The sequence below is a fragment of the Octopus bimaculoides genome, chromosome 28 (assembly GCF_046866305.1).
Source record: "Octopus bimaculoides isolate indiv1 chromosome 28, ASM4686630v1, whole genome shotgun sequence".
NCBI lineage: Eukaryota > Metazoa > Mollusca > Cephalopoda > Octopoda > Octopodidae > Octopus > Octopus bimaculoides.
The window spans coordinates 5,540,752-5,563,251 of NC_142955.1; the positions used below are offsets into that span (position 1 = coordinate 5,540,752).

Here is a 22,500-nt window from a genome sequence, read left to right on the forward strand (position 1 = left end):
TGTGACCCTATGGAATTGGAAAGATACATACAACACTTAATCCACTGCATAGAACTGACATGACACTTAGACAGATCAGAGAGGCTACACATATAGCAACAGACAGACTGAGCTTCAACGGAAAAGTTGAATGGAACAATAACACCCACCACCATACAATATGACAACTAAAGACGACCTAGATAAAAAAACATACAAACAGCATAATACACATACAATAGACATATATGCCGACACCTATGATGAATATTAAAAAAAAATTAGAGATATAAAAGAAAGCAAAAATAAACTGTATAAAAATACAGTTACAAACAACATAGGAAGTGAAACCATATACACACACACACAAACACACATACACTAACTGCACAGACGGCTGAAACAATATCAACAATACAACTAACAACAATACCAATAACAACAACAGCAACAATAACTACCATAATGACAGCAGTGTGGGCAAAAACACAAACCGTGAGTTACAAGAACGGTACAAAAAGTCAGCAATGGAGTAAGGAATGGCCCTGAGGGTAGGGTCATAGTGCTACTAAGAACAATGACACACACACACACACACAAATACAGACACATGCGCATATAAGGATACATATCATAGAAGAACAAAATGGAAGAAGCAGAGAAAGAGCACACATGAAGACAAAAAGTATCACTGAGGAGGTCACAGATGTGTGATAAAAGATTTCCAGATAATGGACATGAGTTAGAATAAGAATAGTAATAAATGAGTGAAAAACGAATATATAGTGCGTGTGTTAATTTGGCAAAAAAAAAATGACCATCTACAAATACAAATATATATATACATATATATATATACAATATAATATATACATATATATATATATATATATATATATATATATATATACATATATATATATTTGTTATGTTACACGCTAATACATGACTCATTATCCCCAATCCTGTTCATACAACGACTGGGGCATAACTAGTCACTATACAGCACTTACTCGGTATTACCTGTATCTTTTTTTTTTGGGGGGGGGGGGTTAAATCCAATACCCTCCTCAACCTTATATATATATATATATATATATATATATAGGCATATGTGTGGCTGTGTGGTAAGGTTACATGGTTCTGGGTTCAGTCCCATGGCATGACACCTACTATAGCCTCAGGCCAATCAAAGCCTTGTGAGTGGATTTGGTAAAGGAAACTGAAAAAAGCCTGCTGTATATATAACATCATCATCATTGTTTAACATCCGCTTTCCATGCTGGTATGGGTTGGACAGTTTGACTGAGAACTGGCAGCATGGGAGGCTGCACCAAGCTCCAATCTGATTTTGGCAAGGTTTCTACAGCTGGATGCCCTTCCTGACACCAACCACTCTAAGAGTGTAGTGGGTGCTTTTTAAATGCCACCAGAACGGGATCCAGTCAGGCAGCACTGGCATTGGCCATGAAAGAATGTCACCCACTGGCATGGGTGACAGTCAGGCAGTACTAGCATCAGCCATGCTCAAATGGTGCTTTTTACATGGCACCAGCATGGGTGGCAGTCAGACGGCACTGGCATTCACTACAACTACAATTTCGCTAGGTTCATCAGGTCTTCGTAAGTACAGAATATCAGCCAACGATTGAAGGGTGCTTTTAAATGGGCCAGTTATGTAACACTGGCACTGACCACGACTACAATCTCACTTGGCTTGCTGGGTCTTCTCAATCATGGCATATCTCCATAGGCCTTGGTCACTTGCCATTGCCTTTGTGAGGTCCAGCATTCGAAGGTTATGCTTCACCACCTCATCCCATGTCTTCCTGGGTCTACCTCTTCCACAGGTTTCTTTCACTGTCAAGGTGTGACACTTCTTCACGCAGCTGTCCTCATCCATACATAACACATGACCATTCCAGTGCAGTCGTCTCTCTTGCACACCACATCTGATGCTTCTTATGTCCAATTTTATATATATATATATATATATATATATATATATATATATATATATATATATATATATATATGTATATATATATATAACAATATATATATATATATAACAAATGAAAGACAGCAGATGGAATATACACAAATATATTATTAATCACAGCAATTGTTTCAACACATCTAGCATCGACTCCACTTCATTATCCATTATATATATATGTATGTATGTATATATCTATCTATGCGTGTGTGTCTTTGTGTCTGTGTTTGTCCCCCATCACTGCTTGACAACTGATGTTGGTGCGTTTACATGCCCGTAACTTAACAGTTCAGCAAAAGAAACTGATAGAATAAGTACTAGGCTTAAAATATAAGTCTCAGGGTTGATTTGTTTGACTAAAACCATTCAAGGTGGTGCTCCAGCATGGCCACAGTCAAATGACTGAAACCAGTAAAAGAAAAGAATACATACATGTGTGTATTAGGATCCTTATGCAGAAGATCAGAGAATCCAATAATCACCCACTAGACAGGGTTTATTCATCAGTTATGAAAAGGCCTTCAACGTGAAGGTTTCCACAGATGATGGAGACCATGGGCTCAACTGTAGAGGCTGTACATGTGTCAGCAGATGGCTGTTAAAACAGAAGAGAAGCTCATGGGTTGCTCAAGCTCTAGGAAAGTTTACTTTTCTGCATTATCCACCACCTTTGTTCATCACTCATTGTATCCACTCCTATATATCTCTGACTTCCATCTCTCGCACTGTGCATCATTTTCTCACTGGCTCCTCCCCTCACTCACGCACAAACCATCACCACCCCTCCACACACTTTGCATCATCTCATTATTCTCATCTGTCTATGGTCTTTTTTTATCATACTGCTGCTCTCTACCCGCTCCTGCCTTTATGTATAGCCAATTATCACCTCCTCCTCCTCCTCCTCCCTGAACCACTCAGACTTTCTTTTACCTCTACCTACTCCAAAGTGAGATTCATCACTGACCATGCTGCCACCCCTTTCCCCTCATTCATTGCATCCACCTCCATCCCCATCTCTAACCATTTATCAGCCTCCTTTCACACTCTCTCAAGCTTACCCATTCCATCCTCCGATCCTCTGTCCCTGTTCTCTCAAATATTTCCCTTCTTGTACCTTGGGGGTACCTACTTGACACCTTGTTACCATCATCATCATCATTATCATCATCTCTCTCTCTCTCTCTCTCTCTCTCTCTCTCTCTCTCTCTCTCTCTCTCTATCTCTCTCTCTCTCTCTCTCTCTCTCTGCCTTGGTTCATCACTCATTGTGTCCAGACTGCGGCCATGCTGGAGCACCGCCTTTAGTCAAGCAAATCGACCCCAGGACTTATTCTTTGTAAGACTAGTACTTATTCTATCGATCTCTTTTGCCGAACCGCTAAGTTACGGGGACATAAACACATCACCATCGGTTGTCAATCGATGTTGAGGGGGACAAACACAGACACACAAACATACATATATATGTACATATATACGATGGGCTTCTTTCAGTTTCCGTCTACCAAACCCACTCACAAGGCTTTGGTCGGCCCGAGGCTACAGTAGAAGACACTTGCCCAAGGTGCCACACAGTGGGAATGAACCTGGAACCATGTGGTTGGGAAGCATGCTTCTTATCACAAAGCCATATAATATAATATGATAATTTCAAATTTTGGCATAATGCCAGGAAGTTTGGCAGGAGGTGTTAAGTCGATTACATCAACCCCAGTGGTTAACTGGTACTAATTTTATTGACCCCAAAAGGATGAAAGGTAAAATCAACATCAGTGGAATTTGAACTCAGAACACTAACACAGATGAAATGCTGCAGAGCATAATAACAATTCTGCCAGCTTGTCACTGTAATAATTTAATGAGAGAGAATGAGAGAGAGAGAGAGACAGATAGATGAACAGAGAGAGACAGAGAGAGACAGACAGATGAACAGAGAGAGACAGACGGAGCCAGATAGATGAACAGAGACAGACGGAGACAGATGAACAGAGAGAGACAGACAGATGAACAGAGAGAGACAGACGGAGCCAGATAGATGAACAGAGACAGACGGAGACAGATGAACAGAGAGAGACAGACAGATGAACAGAGAGAGACAGACGGAGCCAGATAGATGAACAGAGACAGACGGAGACAGATGAACAGAGAGAGACAGACAGATGAACAGAGAGAGACAGACGGAGCCAGATAGATGAACAGAGACAGACGGAGACAGATGAACAGAGAGAGACAGACAGATGAACAGAGAGAGACAGACGGAGCCAGATAGATGAACAGAGACAGACGGAGACAGATGAACAGAGAGAGACAGACAGATGAACAGAGAGAGACAGACGGAGCCAGATAGATGAACAGAGACAGACAGATAGATGAACAGAGACAGACGGAGACAGATAGATGAACAGAGAGAGACAGATAGATGAACAGAGACAGACGGAGACAGATAGATGAACAGAGAGAGACAGACAGATGAACAGAGAGAGACAGACGGAGCCAGATAGATGAACAGAGACAGACGGAGACAGATGAACAGAGAGAGACAGACAGATGAACAGAGAGAGACAGACGGAGCCAGATAGATGAACAGAGACAGACGGAGACAGATGAACAGAGAGAGACAGACAGATGAACAGAGAGAGACAGACGGAGCCAGATAGATGAACAGAGACAGACGGAGACAGATGAACAGAGAGAGACAGACAGATGAACAGAGAGAGACAGACGGAGCCAGATAGATGAACAGAGACAGACAGATAGATGAACAGAGACAGACGGAGACAGATAGATGAACAGAGAGAGACAGATAGATGAACAGAGACAGACGGAGACAGATAGATGAACAGAGAGAGACAGACAGATGAACAGAGAGAGACAGACAGATGAACAGAGAGAGACAGACAGATGAACAGTGAGAGACAGACAGATGAACAGAGAGAGAGTGATACAGAGAGAGAGATACAGAGAGAGACAAACTGACAGATAGATAGATAGATAGATAGGAAGTTCATCGAGGAGTAACGACTTATGAAATGACGACAACTTACAATAAATGTATAAAAATTTGAGTATGGGACATTCAATGACCTTCCTCGTGTTTACAAATTGAAGGTGTATACATATATACACACACATTTCAAACATACACATATGCACATGCACATACACACACACACACACAAGAAGGTAGGTATATGCGTAAGTTTGTGTATTCGTGAATAATATGCGTTATGTTTACAAAAGTATATTGCTATTCTTGCAGACTTGAGCTGGCCTCGTGTGCGTCTTGTGTTGTGTTTGGGTGTTTGATGTGTGTATACTATATATCTAGACATTAGTCTATCAACACTGATGTATATACATACAATATATGCATACATTATAGTATTCTAACATACATATATTATATTATTGTTTAGACTTTTATTTTGTTTGTTACTGCACATCTCTTCAAGAACAACCGCGGATCGAGTGGAATAATGATCAAACACGTTCTATCTGCGACCATCCTATCTTTTTATTTGTCTATTCATTTATATATTTTATACACAGTATATCTAGGACTACACTATCTAATGTGTCTGATTTTTTTTTTCAAACTGTAGTTTGTGATCTGAGAGAGATTTAGCAGCTTTTTTTTTTACACATCACGGGGAAGTTCCTTCGTAAGCTCAATGCACGCGCTTGTACATATTCTTGTTTAGCTCCAGTTCCATTCTGATCGATCGAACGGAGCTACTATAATCAAATCTGATCCAATCGTGACTATCCCATTTGTTTATTTTATTTTATATATTTTATCAATTTTTTTTTTTATGTTGGGAGATAAATGCATGACTAAATTATATAATGCGTCCCTTCCTAATTTAAGATGGGAGGGAGTGATATAAAGGATCTGAATGCTACTATTTCTAACCTATAGAGCGACTAGGTAGAGGCTCCCCACTATCTCTCTCTTTCTCTCTCGTATGTTTGTGTGTGTGTGGTTTTTATTCAAGGTTATGGTAGCGTCATATCAACAAACAGAACTGGCTGGTTGGCTGACTGGCTGGATGAATGGAAGGATGGATGGGAAAATAGAGGAATGAAGTACAACACAAACATAGAGCTGGCTCGTTAGTTTTTACCTTGTTAAACAGAGATTTAGTGAGATAAAACAGAATATATATATATATATATATATATATATATATATATATATATATATAGATAGATAGATAGATAGATAGATAGATCGATTAATCACTCGATAGTTAAATTGATTAATGGATAAAGAAGTCTGACAGATAGCTAGATAGATTGATTGATTGGTAGTTAAATAGGTAGGTTAGCAGACTGATGTGCAAGAAGGTAATGAATTAAGCAAAAGTATAACTAGACAGACAGACAGACAGATAGATAGACAAGCCCAGATGAACAGATGAATATCTATTCGAGAGGTGATCTGTCAACTTGTTACAAATAGTAACCAAATCGATCTCAAATAAGCACCTACTGTCATAAAAATAAGAAAAAGCGTCTGTACAAAATATTGTAGTCTTGGAAACACAACACCTTAAAAATAGACGTGTTGGTCATATATGGAACATCTTTGATAACAGGTTTTCTCGATCAGGACGGACCTGAGACGAAACAATTGTTACATAAATGCAGATATACAGAGACACGGATAGATAGCTATCTAGCTGTATATAGTAGCTAGCAAGATAGATAGATTTATCAAAATATACTTGTTCTAGCTAGAAAGTTAGATGTCGTGCTACCTGTCTTCCTAGCTAGATAGCTCGTTAGTCAGACAGGTAAAACGACAGGTAGATTTTGATGAATGTATCTAGCTAACCAGCTAGATACATATACAGTGACAGACAGACAGATAGAGAGATGTGTAGACCAACAGGTATAATTTGATGAAGGCAGAGAAACGGATATTGATAGAGCCACAAACATATGGACAAGAAACCAGCTGGACAAATAGCTAGTTTGATTGTTTTAGCTGGAGAGTATTTCCAACCAGCTTCTCTGTCTATTAGACTGATTAGAGAATCGGTATATCTACTAAATTGCATAGCTGTGTCTCCTACAAGAGACATTCAACTAGACAACCTGGTAGGCATACGGGGAGATAGATGAGAAAAAAAAAAGAAAAAAGGAAATAGAAAATTATATGTAATCACAGATACAATCCATCGGAGGAGGAGTCTCTAGGGTTATAGGCTATATTATAATGTTATTGCCCATGGTGCCGTCGTAAGGGATCGAACCCGGGGCCTAATGATTATGAAATTACAAAGCGAACTTTTTAATCACTTGTCCTTGCCTGCGTCGATAGAAGTATGCCTGAGTGGGGTGGGCATAACTACACAAGTGTGCCCCTCGCCGATTTGTTTCCTCGTAACTCTCAGAAAAATTAATAATTTTCAATGAAATCTTCTACAAATACATTTCTGATGGCGTAGATTCCGATTATATCGGAATTCGTTGTAAAAATATTTTCCAGGGATAGGTAAAGGAGTTTCAGAAAAATCACACGAGTCGTATTTGTTTCCTCATAACTTTAAAACAATAAAGTCGGGTATTTTTAATGAAATTTTTTACAATTACATCTTAGAGTAGATTATGATTATAACGGAACTGAATGTGAAGAACAAAAAAAAAAACTGGTCAGCAACACATATACTGACGCATATCACGTATATCTACAAGATATTAAATTCCGATATAATCGTAATCTACACCATCTGAAAAGTATTTGTAGGAAATTTCATTAAAAAATATCCATTTTTCTAAAAGTTATGAAGAAACAAAGTCAGAGTTGGGTGGGGTACACTTATGTAAGTATGCCTATAGATAGATAGATAGATAGATAGATAGATAGATAGATAGATAGATAGATAGATAGATAGATAGATAGATAGATGTGTGTGTGTACATACATACATACATACATACATACAAACAAGTATAGACTTAAGTATATATTATACATACAAACATCGTATATTCATCGACAGACATATTATGCGTGTGTTATAAACAAAGCAGTGTCGGAGAAAAAAAAAGGAAAAGGCCAGAGGGGGGAAAAATCAACAGATGAGAAAGTAAACGGAATAAAAGAGAAATTGATGGAAGAACCGAGAGTATTAGATGAAATATACATGTACAATGAATAAATAGTATTCATATCTATATATATATATATATATATATATATATATATATATATATATATATATATATATATATATATATATATATAGGTATGTATATAGTTAGATAACATAGATAGATAGATAGATGGCATACCAACAAAAGTGTGGTATGCCCCTGTGTGTGTGTGTGTGTGTTTGGTTGTGCGCGTGTGTTTGCATAATTATGTGTGTTTATGTATAAATATATACACATATATATACAAACCTCACTGTTTTGGTCTCGTCGTTGTTGCTGTTGTTTATGTCCGTTGGTCAATCGTTGGTCATCCCTATTTTAACCAGACCTTATGAACAAAATATGTTCAAGCCATGGCTATCCCGTCTCAAATTTTCTCAAACATTTAGCTGTTGATAAGTTGGCTGTGATTTGTGAAAGATTTAGCTGCTATTTCCTCCGGATCGACTGAATTTAAACACGTTCTTTCCTTGATGGTTTGTGTTTTGGTCTAGTTTCGTACACAGATCAGCTGATGAATTCTTAATTAAACATCATATTATATATATATTAATAGATATAAATATATGTATATATAAAATAAAATATTTAATATAATGTTTATATATATGTATGTATATAAACAAAATGCACGTATTGTGTTTATTCAAACACACATTTTGGCTAGCTTATGTTGTAACCAAATGAATTAACTGTAAATATGTAATCTATATCTATAAAATGTATATATATAATACTTACACCCATACACAAACACATATATATGTATAAACACACACACACATGTATGTGTGTGTATTTCTACGACTTGTCCATTGTTTACGAATGTTAAACTCCAATGCTATGTATTTACGTGTGTACACACTGAATGAGTTGTGTATGAGGAGGTGTTTATATATACATCTATGTATATGATAACATAATATCCATTGTGCATGTATATTGTTTACAAGTATGTTTTGTTTACAGACACACGCAGCATCAGCCTATGTGTGTATATACGCGAGTATACATCTGTACGTGTGTGTATACGCGAGTATACATCTGTATATATGTCTGTATTGTACGTGTGTGTGCATATGCGCAGGTATGCGTGTATATATATTTGACACGAATTGAACCTCCCAGCTTAGAGGCAACAGGAGGGGGATGTTTTGAGTAAAGAATTGGGCAGGACGTGTGAGTGTGTGTGTGTGTGTGAGTATGTACGGGGTGATCTTTAGTGCGCGCGCGCACACACACACACGTTTATATAAATATTAAATTAAATCATTTTTTATTATATCATATATTTATAAAAATGTTAGTTTATTTTGTTTTGTTTTCTCGGCCCAAAACACACTCATCAACACACACCTATCTGAGATATGTGTAGAATCTTTTCATGTGTGCGTGTGTGTGTGTGTGTGTGTGTGTGTGTGTGTTTGCGTGTTATGTGTTATATAATTGTTACGTTCAGTGACTGGCGTATTAAGAAATAAATCCACAACATAAACAAAGCGTGTGTGTGTATGCACATATATATGGGCGTGTATATGCACCCGGATTATTCAGGAATACACACGTAAGCAAGATTGCCTCACTATTTCTTGTTGCTGGAAATATCCCAGTGCCAACTGTTTGTGTGTGTATTTCGTTTTCCCCTCACACACACACACACTTGCGTACATTTTGATACACATACAAACACAGCTTCTCCTTTCTTGCTCTCTCTTTCATTATTTCTCTCCATTATATTTCTCTCTCTATCAATATTTCTACATCTTTCTTACAATCTCTCTTTTCTATGAGTATTATCTCTACATATTTGCTTCACCTTCACCATCTCTTCCACCCTCTCTTTCTATTTTTCGCTTTCTCTATCTTTCTTTCTTTCTTTCTCTCTCTCTCTCTCTCTCTCTCATGTTCCTTATCATATCTACCTTTTCTTCACAAAATCTCTCTCTCTGTCTATCCCTTTGCTTTTCTTTGTCTCTATCATTCTGGCATGCGTGTGCGCGTCTGCGTGTGTGTGTGTGTGTGTTTCTTTATCTCTACTTCTTTCTTTCATTCAATATATCTTTACTTCATTCGTCCACTCTTTGACTCGTATTTAACACACACATACGTACACACACACACACACACACACACACACACACTCACACTCACACACACACACACACTCACACACACACACACACACACACACACGCAAACAGATCTATCTTTCTCTTAGTCATCTTGTTCCGCGTTCACTACTTTACTCTTTCACTTATTCTCTCTTGCTATCTACATACCTCATTCTCTTTAACAGACTCTCATCTCCCTCTTTCTCCCACTCCCTTTCTCTCCCTCTTTGTCTGTGTTGCTTTCTATCTATCTATCTATCTATCTATCTATATGTCTATCTCTCTCTCTCTCTCTCTCTCTCTCTGTATATATATATATATATATAGGAAAATGAAAAAAAGCCAGAATGCTAAACTGGAAGCATATTTTAATAAAGATTTCTTCTAACCGGTTTTCATTGCGAAAAGCAAATTATCAAGAAGAAGGAGAATGAAAATGTTTTTTTTACAAAGAAGTACAAAATGAAGAAAATAATATATAAAACAATAATATATAAAAAAATAAATATACCCATACATTATATTGTCTTTGAGCTTTTATATATTATTGTTTTATATATTATTTTCTTCATTTTGTACTTCTTTGTAAAAAAACATTTTCATTCTCCTTCTTCATGATAATTTGCTTTTCGCAATGAAAACCGGTTAGAAGAAATCTTTATTAAAATATGCTTCCAGTTTAGCATTCTGGCTTTTTTTCATTTTCCTATTATTTCTCCACGTGCGGTTAACACAACCCCACTATTTACTGACTTATATATATATATATATATATATATATATATATATATATATATATATATATATATATATATATACACACACACATATATATGTATATATATTTATAAGTATATATAATCCTCTACTTAATATCAAGGTCTCAATCTTTTGTCACTTATCATTATTATATATATATACATACACACATATATATATATATATATATATATATATATATATATATATATATATATAGATAGATAGATAGATAGATAGATAGATAGATAGATAGATAGATAGATAGTGTGTGAAGGCGCGTGGCTTAGTCGTTAGGGCATTCGACTCACGATTGTAAGGTCGTGAGTTCAATTCCCGGCGACGCGTTGTGTCCTTGAGCAAGACACTTTATTTCACGTTGCTCCAGTCCACTCAACTAGCGGCCGGCCTTGTCACACTCTGTGTCACGCTGAATCTCTCTGAGAACTACGTTAGGGGTACACGCGTCTGAGGAGTGCTCAGTCACTTGCACGTTAATTTCACGAGCAAGCTGTTCCGTTGATCGTATCAGCTGCAACCCTCCTCGTCGTAACCGACGGAGTGCTCTTTTATTATTATTATTATATATATATATATATATATATATATATATATATATATATATATATATATAAATTGTAAATGTAAAAATAAAAACAAAACACAAAGGATTCTGCGGTACACGTGTTTCAAGCTTTATAGTTGTTACATCAGTGTATAATTGACAGTATAAAGCTATCTTCAGCCGCAAATGTATTCTTTCCCCAAAATTATATCACATAGAAGTTAAAGGAGGAAGAAAGATGAGATATAAGAGGTGAGGTTCCGTTTGGTATTTTGTATTGTAATATACCTCGTAGAATTCTTATATCTCATCTTTTTTGTGGGGTTTTTTAACTATATATATATATATATATATATATATATATATATATATATATATATATATATATATATTATAATATATTATTATTAATATCAGGAAATCAATATTAGAAAATTCATCAGAAAGATATATACGTGTGTAGAATAATTGTTCTATTAAAAATATATATAAAAATATATGTAAATATGTATAAGTATAAATTTATAATAATAATAATAATAAATATGACAGTTTAAAAGTTTTGAATTAAGTTTTAAAGCATCTTACGATCGTTTTGCAGAAGTGCTGTCCTAATGATGGAATCCTATATTGATAAACATTTATAGCCAATTCTTCTGCTCTTCAGAGATATAAACTTTGAATTTTGTATAATTTATCGAATGGTAGTCTTTTAAAAAATATGAATATGATAAAAAGGTGTATGTATGTATGCGTGTGTGTGTGTGTGTGTGTGTGTGTGTGTGTGTGTCTTTGTGTCTGTGTTTGTCCCACACCACCACTTAACAACCGATGTTGGTATGTTTTCGTCTCTGTAACCTAGTGGTCTGGCAAAAGAGACTGACGGGCTGACTAGGCTTAAAAGAAAACAACTCCTGGTTTCGATTTGTTCGACTAAAACACTTAATGATGGTGCCCCAGCATGGCCGCGATCAACTGACCGGAACAAATAAATGATAAAAGAGATATATGTATGCATTTTACTTTAGTATACAAAAGTCTGCACTTCAGGCGTTTTTACACTTTAATATAAAGTGTTGTGCTTCAATTTCGTGCGCGCGTGTGTGTGTGTGTGTTGCTGCGCGTACGTACATACGTTTATGCATTCCATTTGTATGTGCCTCTGTGTGTTTATGCATTCCATTTGTGTGTACCTGTGTCGGGCCCGTGAGGAGTCTCTAGAACGTTTTGCTATATGTATTCGAAGGTTTCTATCTCTCTCTCTCTCCCTCTCTCTTTAACTATTTGAAGTCTTCTTGTCAGGAGGAAGTTAGTTTCTAACATACGGTACAAAGTTTCATCATTGAATGTTGGTTACAATATCACATGTTGACCTTCAGAAAGGTCTCACATATTTTTACTATTCCGCTTACACATTGTATTCGTAATGTGTATGTTATATAGTCGGTATCCTTTTCTGAAAACTTTGTCCTATCCACATTGTCATTTTGGCATTTACTCTCAAAACCAAGTTCAATTATTATTGGCATAAATCTGAATTTATAATCTGGATACAAAAGTTTGAAGTTTTGAAGCAGTTGTCCATAGCTCTCTTCTGTCTCTTTGATTTTTGAAGAGATATTCACGTCTACTGAGCAGCTGACCTCTATGACAGTACATACTTTTTTTCCTATCTATCCTAGATAGCTATATCCAGTCTTTTATGTACGTACGTATGTATGTATGTTTATTTAATTTATTTTTTATTTTTTATATGTTTTTATTCGGAAGTCTTGCGGCGATGGGAATGAAACGAAGCATGCTGAGCTGACGGGTTGGAAGCATATAGTCACCGACCTGCACGTAGGCTACCTAAGTTAGATATAAAGCCGTCTCCTTGTCGCCCAAGACCATCAATGGGATTCGGTTGCTGCATGGGTGTCTGAGCAGTTCCATTTGGGGATGGCACTGCTCACCCGGAGGCTGGGAAGGTTCTAGAAAAGGTGAACCAAAGATTGCTTGTCTTTCTCTATTTGGTCAGTTGAGCGCGACTGGCGGATATCCAACCTGCGCTCGAAAAGCAAAGAAAATACTTATAAAATCTGGTTGGAACTTGAATATTTTGTGTTGGAATGTGCACACTCTGTGGGATAAGAGTGACTGTGGGCCTGAAAGACGCACTGCACTTATTGCTCGTGGGCTGAACTGTTTTAACATTGATATATCTGCACTTTCAGAGACTCGTGTAGAAGGTGATGGTCAGCTTGAGGAAGTAGGAGGTGGATACACCATTTTTTTTTTTTTTTTTTGGAAGGGGAAACCGAAGGAGGAGCACAGAGAGGCTGGTGTTGGTTTTGCAGTTCGATCTGAAATCCTTAAGAAGTTGGAGGAGCTCCCTGTTCCTATAAACCGTTGGTTTCCAAACTGGCGATTTTAAGGCGAAGGGGTCACCATTTTTCAGAGTTCTAATGTTCAAAACCCAAGGTTTTCCAGTTTTAGCTAAAACTGGAACCATTGAACATACACGCACTACACAGAACCCCTAATTTACGTGTTAAAGAAAAAACCTTACAAATAGAATGCATTTGAAGCGACGCGCGTAGGTCATACGCACACACGTACTTGAATGTAGGCGTCTCTCTGCAGATTTATCGATTGGTGCGGGGGTATGGGCTCAAAAAGTCTAAACAGGATTGAAAATTAGCGGTGTAACAGCCCAGAATATACCCCTGCCCAGGCTATACTTGGGGCTAGTCTGGACTAACTCAGACTATATCCCATCCAGTTAACCAGGCCAGAATTTACTCCTGTCTAGACTGTACCCCATGCTTGCAGACAAATAACACAGATGTACCTCACTTATAAAAGTTGCCTCAGAACATACAAAAAATTTGATACATTATTTACATTTGACGGATATTTGTCCTCATCTTGTTTGTTGTTAACGCAACATTTCGGCTGATATACCCTCCAGCCTTCATCAGGTGTCTTGAGGAAATTTCGAACCTGGATTCTCATTTCTAAGGTATTTATAGATGTTATTATTATTTTCTGTTTGACTTTTGTTTTGCATTTGTACAAGTTGGATCCAAGTCTCACCCAGAGACCTCAAGAGACAACAAGTTAGAAGTTCATGTAGGTGTTATGCCTAGGGTACCATATATTTGGATTTGTACAGTTTTGTTCAAGTGAATGTTTAAGAAACCATAAGAAAATTATGTGTTTGCTTTAAAATTTGAGATCACATAGACAGTATTTTACGTAGGATATGGGCAGTTCCCATGAACTTCAGCCATTTTGGGGTTTCCTGGTATCTGAGCTAGGTAGTAATCAGCCCGTTTCGCTGTCATTCCCAGGGCACCTATGACAATATTATTATTATTATTATTATTATTATTATTATTATTCAGGTCACTACCTGGAATCGAACTCGGAATCTTAGGTAGTGACCTGAATAATAATAAGAAGAAGAAGAAGAAGAAGAAGAAGAAGAAGAAGAAGAAGAAGAAGAAGAAGAAGAGAACCCAGGTTCGAAATTTCCCCAACACACCTGATGAAGGCTGGAGGGTATATCAGCTGAAATGTTGTGTTAACAACAAACAAGATGAGGTCAAATATCCGTCAAATGTAAATAATGTACATAATTCCTCATCTCTTAAATATAGAACTGTATAAAATTTGATATCACTCGATGAAGAATTAAAAGTTACATGTAAATCTCGATTTAAACATAGCAATTTAAAATTATCAAATGCAAATATTCAATGTACCAATATAAACCCAACACGAATGGCAAACATTTGTGCGAGTCTAGTCTATGACTCATAGTACAGGTGCACTGCGCAAGTCATTAATTTTTTCCCCAATCTACCTATCCAATGGGTTTATATTGATACATTGAATATTTGCATTTGATAATTCTAAATTGCTATGTTTGAATCGAAATTTACACGTAACTTTTAATTCTTCATCGATTGAAATCAAATTTTGTATATGTTCTGAGGCAACTTTTATAAGTGAGGAACATCTGTGTTATTTTTCCGCAAGCAGGGGTATAGTTTGGACAGGGATATATACCCTGGGCTGGCTGCCTGAAGGTGGTATAGCCCCGGGTATAGTCTGCGCAGGGATATATTCTGACTTGTTACAGCGGTCGTAACGCCGGCTCATTGATGACAGTCCGCAAGAGTGGTTTATGAAGAGGCTGCGATTTGTTTTCGCCATCACACATTTACGAATGCCTATATTTTCGACAGACCTATCATCATAAGATTTTACTTTTTGTGTTTGTATTAAGCCTCAATAAGTAGGGACCTAATCAGCCAATAAGTAGGGACCTAATTAGCCAATAAAAAGACAAGCTCGTAGCGCTGTCAGAATTAAGATGTTCATTCTGTATAAAGTAGCGAGCGGTTGGACGTTTTTTAAGTAGCTACAATGCGTTACAATGGTAAGAAACTTGACCTAAGTTCAACTGAATGACTAAAATGACGATATTGGAGTAAAACAAAATCAACCAATTTTGATGTAACTTCTACATGAATAAGGACTCACCGTGCTTTGAAAAATATCCTATATATTTATGTGTGTGTGTGTGTGAATATATATATATGTATATATATATATATATATATGTGTGTGTGTGTGTGTGTGTGTGTATGAATATATATATATATATATTCATACACACACACATAAATATATCGGATATTTTTCAAAGCACATAGACCCTTTACAAACGTCATGTAAAGGTCCTTGAACGCTTGCATCAGAGATGTCTGAGACACATTCTGAATGTTGGCTGGGCCATAAAATCTCCAAATTCACAGGTTCTGAGGAAAGCCGATATCCTGAGTATTGAGGTGATGGTGCACAAGCACCGGTTATGTTAGACTGGACACCTTGTTAGAATGAATGATAGCAGGATCCCTATCAGATGCTATATGGGACATTTGTTAGTGGAAAGCGACCCCGGCAGAAGCTAAGACTGGATTTAAGGACTGTGTAAAGTCCTCATCAAAGGCCTGTGAAATGCGGGAGGCTGAATGGGAGAGAAATGCTTGTCATCGCCACGGATGGAGGAAACAGATAAAGGAGGCAATCGATACCTTTGAAAGAGCACATATTCTTCATGAAGAATTTAAGCGTGCTGCTCGAAAACGCACTGCTAGTGTAATGAATAGGGAAGGCTTGGTCTGCAATGTTTGCAGTCGTGTATGTTTGTCAAGAGCAGGGCTCATTAGCCACCAACGGAGCCGCAAATGTAAAGAATAAGGTAGTCTTGAGCGCAGAATTTGGTTTTCCTCGGTCACGAGTGGACGGCCATCGTGTATGTATGTATGTATGTATGTATGTATGTACGTATGTGTGTATGTATGTATGTATGCATGCATACATGCATATACGCATGTATGTATGTGTGTGTACGTGTATGTATATATATGTATACATACATGTACATACATACATACTTACATGTACATACATACATGCAGTTGTTTTCCCACTGACTGTTGGCAACACCTATCTGCGCACATTGTTAAAATAAATGGGATCTGCGCAAACGCCAACAAATGGCGGCCATTTTTGTGATTGGGCAATATTTTCACCGTCTCAGATTATTGGGAAAGTATAATAAAAATGATAATTGGGTCAGAACAAACATTTATTTAATTCAACAGTGACGGTTTAACAAAGAAACTATTCATAAAGGATTAAAGATTACCAATGGTAAACAAAATAATATGTAAGGACCCTGCGATCAGGAGAGGTGACGGGGAATGGCACCTTTAGTACATCGCACGGTCGATACTAATAAAAATATGAAAAGAGGATAAATGCTGTATAAGTGCCAGAAGGAAAAGAGAGACACAACCGGTAGAAGGTTTAAGAGAACTTGTGTGTCTGTGTGTGTGAGTGCGACATATAAACATAATAATAGACAGGCCATCATGTAAACAAAGTGTATGTGTATACAAACATGGATGTATGTGTGTGCGAGAAATACAGAGCATAGAAAAGAGTCTATAAGAATGTTAGAAGAAAGTCCAGACACAAGGATAGTAAATACCAGTTCGTAGTCAAGGTACACGGTGGTTGAGGTACTGTATCAAGAAGTTGAGGCCGCAATGCAGAGCCGGGAAGAGGCACATGTCGTGAGAAGTCGTGGCTTCAATGCTGTTGCCGGTTACTTGGTACAGGAATTCTCGCAGGTTGTATTCGCTATTAACCATGGTAAAGTAATTCACAAACAGTGTGGAGATAGAACCTGTGCGAGCGTTGCTGGTGGCTGTGTACGTAGCAAAAAGTTGATGCTGACGCTAAGAAGCTGGAGGCGACGAAGATGAAGCTAGTCGTAAGCTGCTGGACGAAGTGTTGAAGAGTCTCCATGTGGTTGCTGTTGTGTCGTCGCCGGAACTGGCTGTGTGCTCTGTGGCCAGCGGCTAGATCTCAGAAAGTCTGGAGCCGGATTGACTGACTGTGACGGTGAAAAGCTGGCTTTTATAACATGCTGTCGGCTCAAACTGGGGTTTAGAAAAGACTGTCTCACGCGACCTTATCTGAAGTCTGCGATTGGTCGGGTTGCATCTTGGCGCGCAATAGAACAAGAGACAAATTGCGCCAATACCAACCAATATATATATATATATATATATATATATATATAAGGTTTTTAAACTTTTAAATTTTCATATTCAAAAGAGACAGAGACTTCAAATTCGATATATCGATTTATTCATATATATATATATATATATATATATATATATATATATATATATGGGAGAATATACAAAAAATAACAACAGACGAGGACAGGTGGTGTAAATAACAAAAGTATATATTAGTATGACGCTCGGGAATACGGAAAGTCTTTGACGTTTCGAGCTACGCTCTTCAACAGAAAGAATACGGAGACAAGGAGAAAAACACGGAGAAAAAAAATTGATTATATATATATATATATATATATATATATATATATATATATATATATATATATATTATATATATATATATATATATATATATATATATATATATATATATATATATATACGACGGGCTTCTTTCAGTTTCCGTCTACCAAATCTACTCCTAAGGCTTTGATCAGCCCGAGGTGATATTAGAAGACACTTGCCCAAGGTGCCACACAGTAGGACTGAACCTGGAACCATGTGATTCGGAAGCGAGCTTTTTACCACACGTAGTTCAGATGTAGTTTTGCATGCTAATCGCATTCTTTAATCTTTTTACATGTTTCAATCATTTGACTGCGGCCATGCTGGGGCACCACCTCCAAGGATTTAGTCGAACAACTCAATCCCAGTGCTTTTATCTTTTTTTCATTTTTTTTTTTAAGCCAAGTACTTATTCTATCAGCCTCTTTTGCCGAACTGCTTTATAACGGGGACGTAAAGAAACCATCATCAGTTGTCAAGCAGTGGTGGGAGACAAACACAAATACACTCACACACACACACATACACACACACACACACACACACACGCACACACACACTTTTAGATGTTTCAGTCCTTTGAATGTGGCCATGCCGGGGCACCACCTTGAGGAAGCTTTAGTCGATGAAGTGACCTCAGGACTTATTTTTTAAAGTCTAGTACTTATTCTATCAGTCTTTTTGCCGAACTGCTAAGTTACGGGACATAAACATACCAACACCAGTTGTCAAGTAGTAGGGGAACAAAGACACGCACTCATAGATACACGCAACACACATAGATATACACACACATATTTTTATATGTATGTATATATATATATCAATTAGAAAATGGAGGATAATATGCTGAACCCAACTACTTGCAGACAGTGTATTCCGTTGAATTCATTAATTTAATTCATAGCTAAAGTGACAAAAAAAAAAAAACACAAAGTACAGGTGTTTATGACAAACCATGTTATTTTGCCAACCGGGTTTACAAATAGAAGTACAAAGTACATAAGAAATTAGAGAATGAACAGAAGTTTAATCTTACAGCTGTTTCGGCCTAGATTTGGCATGCCCCATTCTATCCGAATAGTTCTTGCCGGAGTGATTATCTGATGAAATGCTGAAATGGGGTTACATGCACGAACCGCTAGGCCTCTTCAGAGATTCACATGGATAGATACTATCCCTTAGTGGGTTGAATCCTCAACCCCTAACTCTCTCGCATGATATATATATATATATATATATATATATATATATATGTAACGGTAAAGCTTTTATTTTTGTAACGATGCCTGTTATGGTGCAACGTCGGGATCACCAGTTTGTAACGGTTGGGTTAATTAGTAAACAATAATATGATAAACAGTAACTGATACACAGCAGGATGGATGTAATCTATTTGTAAAGATTGGTTCTTTGTTGATGGTCATTATGTAAAAATGAAAGATGAACAATGCATGAACTTTTAAGTAAATATTTATTTACCGTTACATTGAACATAGCTTGCCTTGATGGGCAGGTGATAAAATCCTAGAGCATGCCAAGAAAAGATAGATGTATATAAATGACAGGGTTTTGTTTTGTTTTTAGAAATTGCTAATAGAGAAGTTAAATTGTTTTTTTACCCATTTCTTTGTCAATCACTAAATTTCATTTGCAATTTTATTATTAAGAAAAGAGAAAGCGGCGAGCAGTATTTCGTCTGCCGCTACGTTCTGAGTTCAAATTCCGCTGAGGTCGACTTTGCCTTTCATACTTTCGGTGTCGATAAAATAAGTACCAGTGCTCAACTGGTACTTATTTCATCGACACCGAAAGAATGAAAGGTGAAGTCGGCCTCAGCCAAAATGAACTCAAAGTGTAAAGCTCTCTATAATAACAAAATTGTCACCGAACTAAGTACAGATAACAATCACTCACTCCATCTCCACAATCAAGTTAAAAATCAATTTTAATTTGGAATTGTCTCCCTTTCTTTTCTTGACCAGCAATATTCATTGACATCAAGAGTCGTTTATATAATTTTTGTTACGGATGAGATTTTCAGGCAAAACCAACATGTTTGTTGGCACGCTACATTAAATATAAAGGCCCCCGCCCTTCACACTTACACACACACATATTTCTGTGTCAACTGTACTTTGACTTACGCACGAACACACATTCGCAAACGTAGCTGACTCCAGTTACAGCTCTATTTACATTTATCTTTTATTTACCTTCTCATTCAACTCTTCTCTCTCTCTTTATCTCTCTCACACTCACCTTTTCTCTCTCTCAATATCCAATAACGTCTCTTCCTTGTATATTCTCTCACATTATTTCGTCTGAATACTTTTGTCTATTTACGTAATTATCTATATACGTATTAGATTTGGTGATGCAACAGGAAAAATAGGACTAAAAACATGCGTGTGTGTGCGTGTGTATTGTTCTGGGAAGGTATGATCAACAAAGATAGTACTCCATCTGGCGAGAGATAAATATTATTTAATAAACAAGGTTTATATTTTTATATACTCTGTTTATTAAATCATATAAATATATATATTACTTGTTTGTGTACTTAAATTACATACATCCGTAAACGTAGACGCATACATTCACATACACACACACACATACATACATACATAACGTGTAAATCTGTGTGCGTGTGCATATATATATATATATATACATACATATATATAGAGAGAGAGAGAAATATATATATATATATATATATATATATATATATATATATATATATATACATGGAGTAGGCATGACTGCATGGTAAGAAACTTGCTCCCCAATCACATGGTTCCGGGTTTAGTCCCGTTGCGTGACACCTTGTGCAAGGACAGACCTGGCCAACCCGAATTACCTTGCGGGTCACTTTAATCACAGAAAGTTTTTTGACGGCCGCTTGTATACTTTATGCACTAATAGTCGAATAATCAAATTACAGGATCAAGAATTTTTCATGCTTTTCGTTTGTTTAAAACTATAAAATTGTAGGTTATTGCTTTATTGCAACTTATAAATTTAAATTTTACGCAAACAAGTTTATTTTGAAATTAAATATAATACTTCAACAAAGTATCAAGCGGGCCGCAAGATAAGAAGTCTGCAGGCAGCGTGCGCCTCGCGGGCTTCAGGTTCGCCAGCACTGTGCAAAGAGTCTTCTACTTTAGCCTGGGACCGACCAAAGTTTTGTGGATGGATTTGGTAGAAACTGAAAGAAGCTCGTTGTGTGTATGTGTGTGTGTGTGTGTGTGTTCCCAATACCGTTTGACAACCGGTATTGGTGTGTTTACGTCTCTGTAGCTTAACGGTTCGGCAAAAGGACTCAGATAGAATGAATATCAGGCTTTAAAATAAAATAGCTTCTTCAAGGCGGTGCCCCAGCATGGCCGCGGTTCAACGACTGAAGCAGAAACGCTTAGTTTAGAATAGGGGCTGCTGATGAAGGAAATATTCTCTATGTGGCCTGTTTGTTTTCTGTGCTCTGTTTATGTTCTGTTTTTCATTTTGTCCACGTTTTTTTGTAACGTCCTGTATCCAGATATGCATCTATATATACATGTAGATGTAGGTATGTACATACGTGTACGTATATATGCATATACTCACATATTTGTATTATTATATACATACATACATACATACATACAGTTTTAGAAGTTGCTGGAACAAGTAATTGAGTAGACTGGCAGACTTACTTGGGAGAGTGAGATGCGCAGATTTGACAAACAACATTCGCAGATTCCACGTGTAGAAAATAATTTTATGCACACATGAAGTTATCATCTCTAGACCAACGTTAAAAATTGCGACCCTGAGCAAAACCAGCCCCACCAGGATTTGAACTTAAAAAATAAGACCCCGAAACAAATACCGCAAACCTGTTTTTCTGATGTTCTCCATGTCATGCTTCTAGGATAGGGCGATAAAATAAAGCGCCAGTCGAGTACTGGGGTCAAATCTGTCTACTAACATC

At 37.0% G+C, this 22,500-nt stretch overlaps 1 protein-coding gene across 1 annotated transcript in view; it reads right to left on the reverse strand.

Moving 5' to 3' along the window:
- Window positions 1-8,662, reverse strand: part of LOC106875167 (F-box only protein 32) — an 84,206-nt gene extending 75,544 nt beyond the window's left edge. Inside the window, exon 1 of the mRNA XM_089344750.1 lies at window positions 8,392-8,662. The gene's annotated coding sequence lies outside the window, so the exon portion shown is untranslated. The remainder of the gene's footprint in view (window positions 1-8,391) is intronic.
- Between the last annotated feature and the right edge of the window lie 13,838 nt (window positions 8,663-22,500).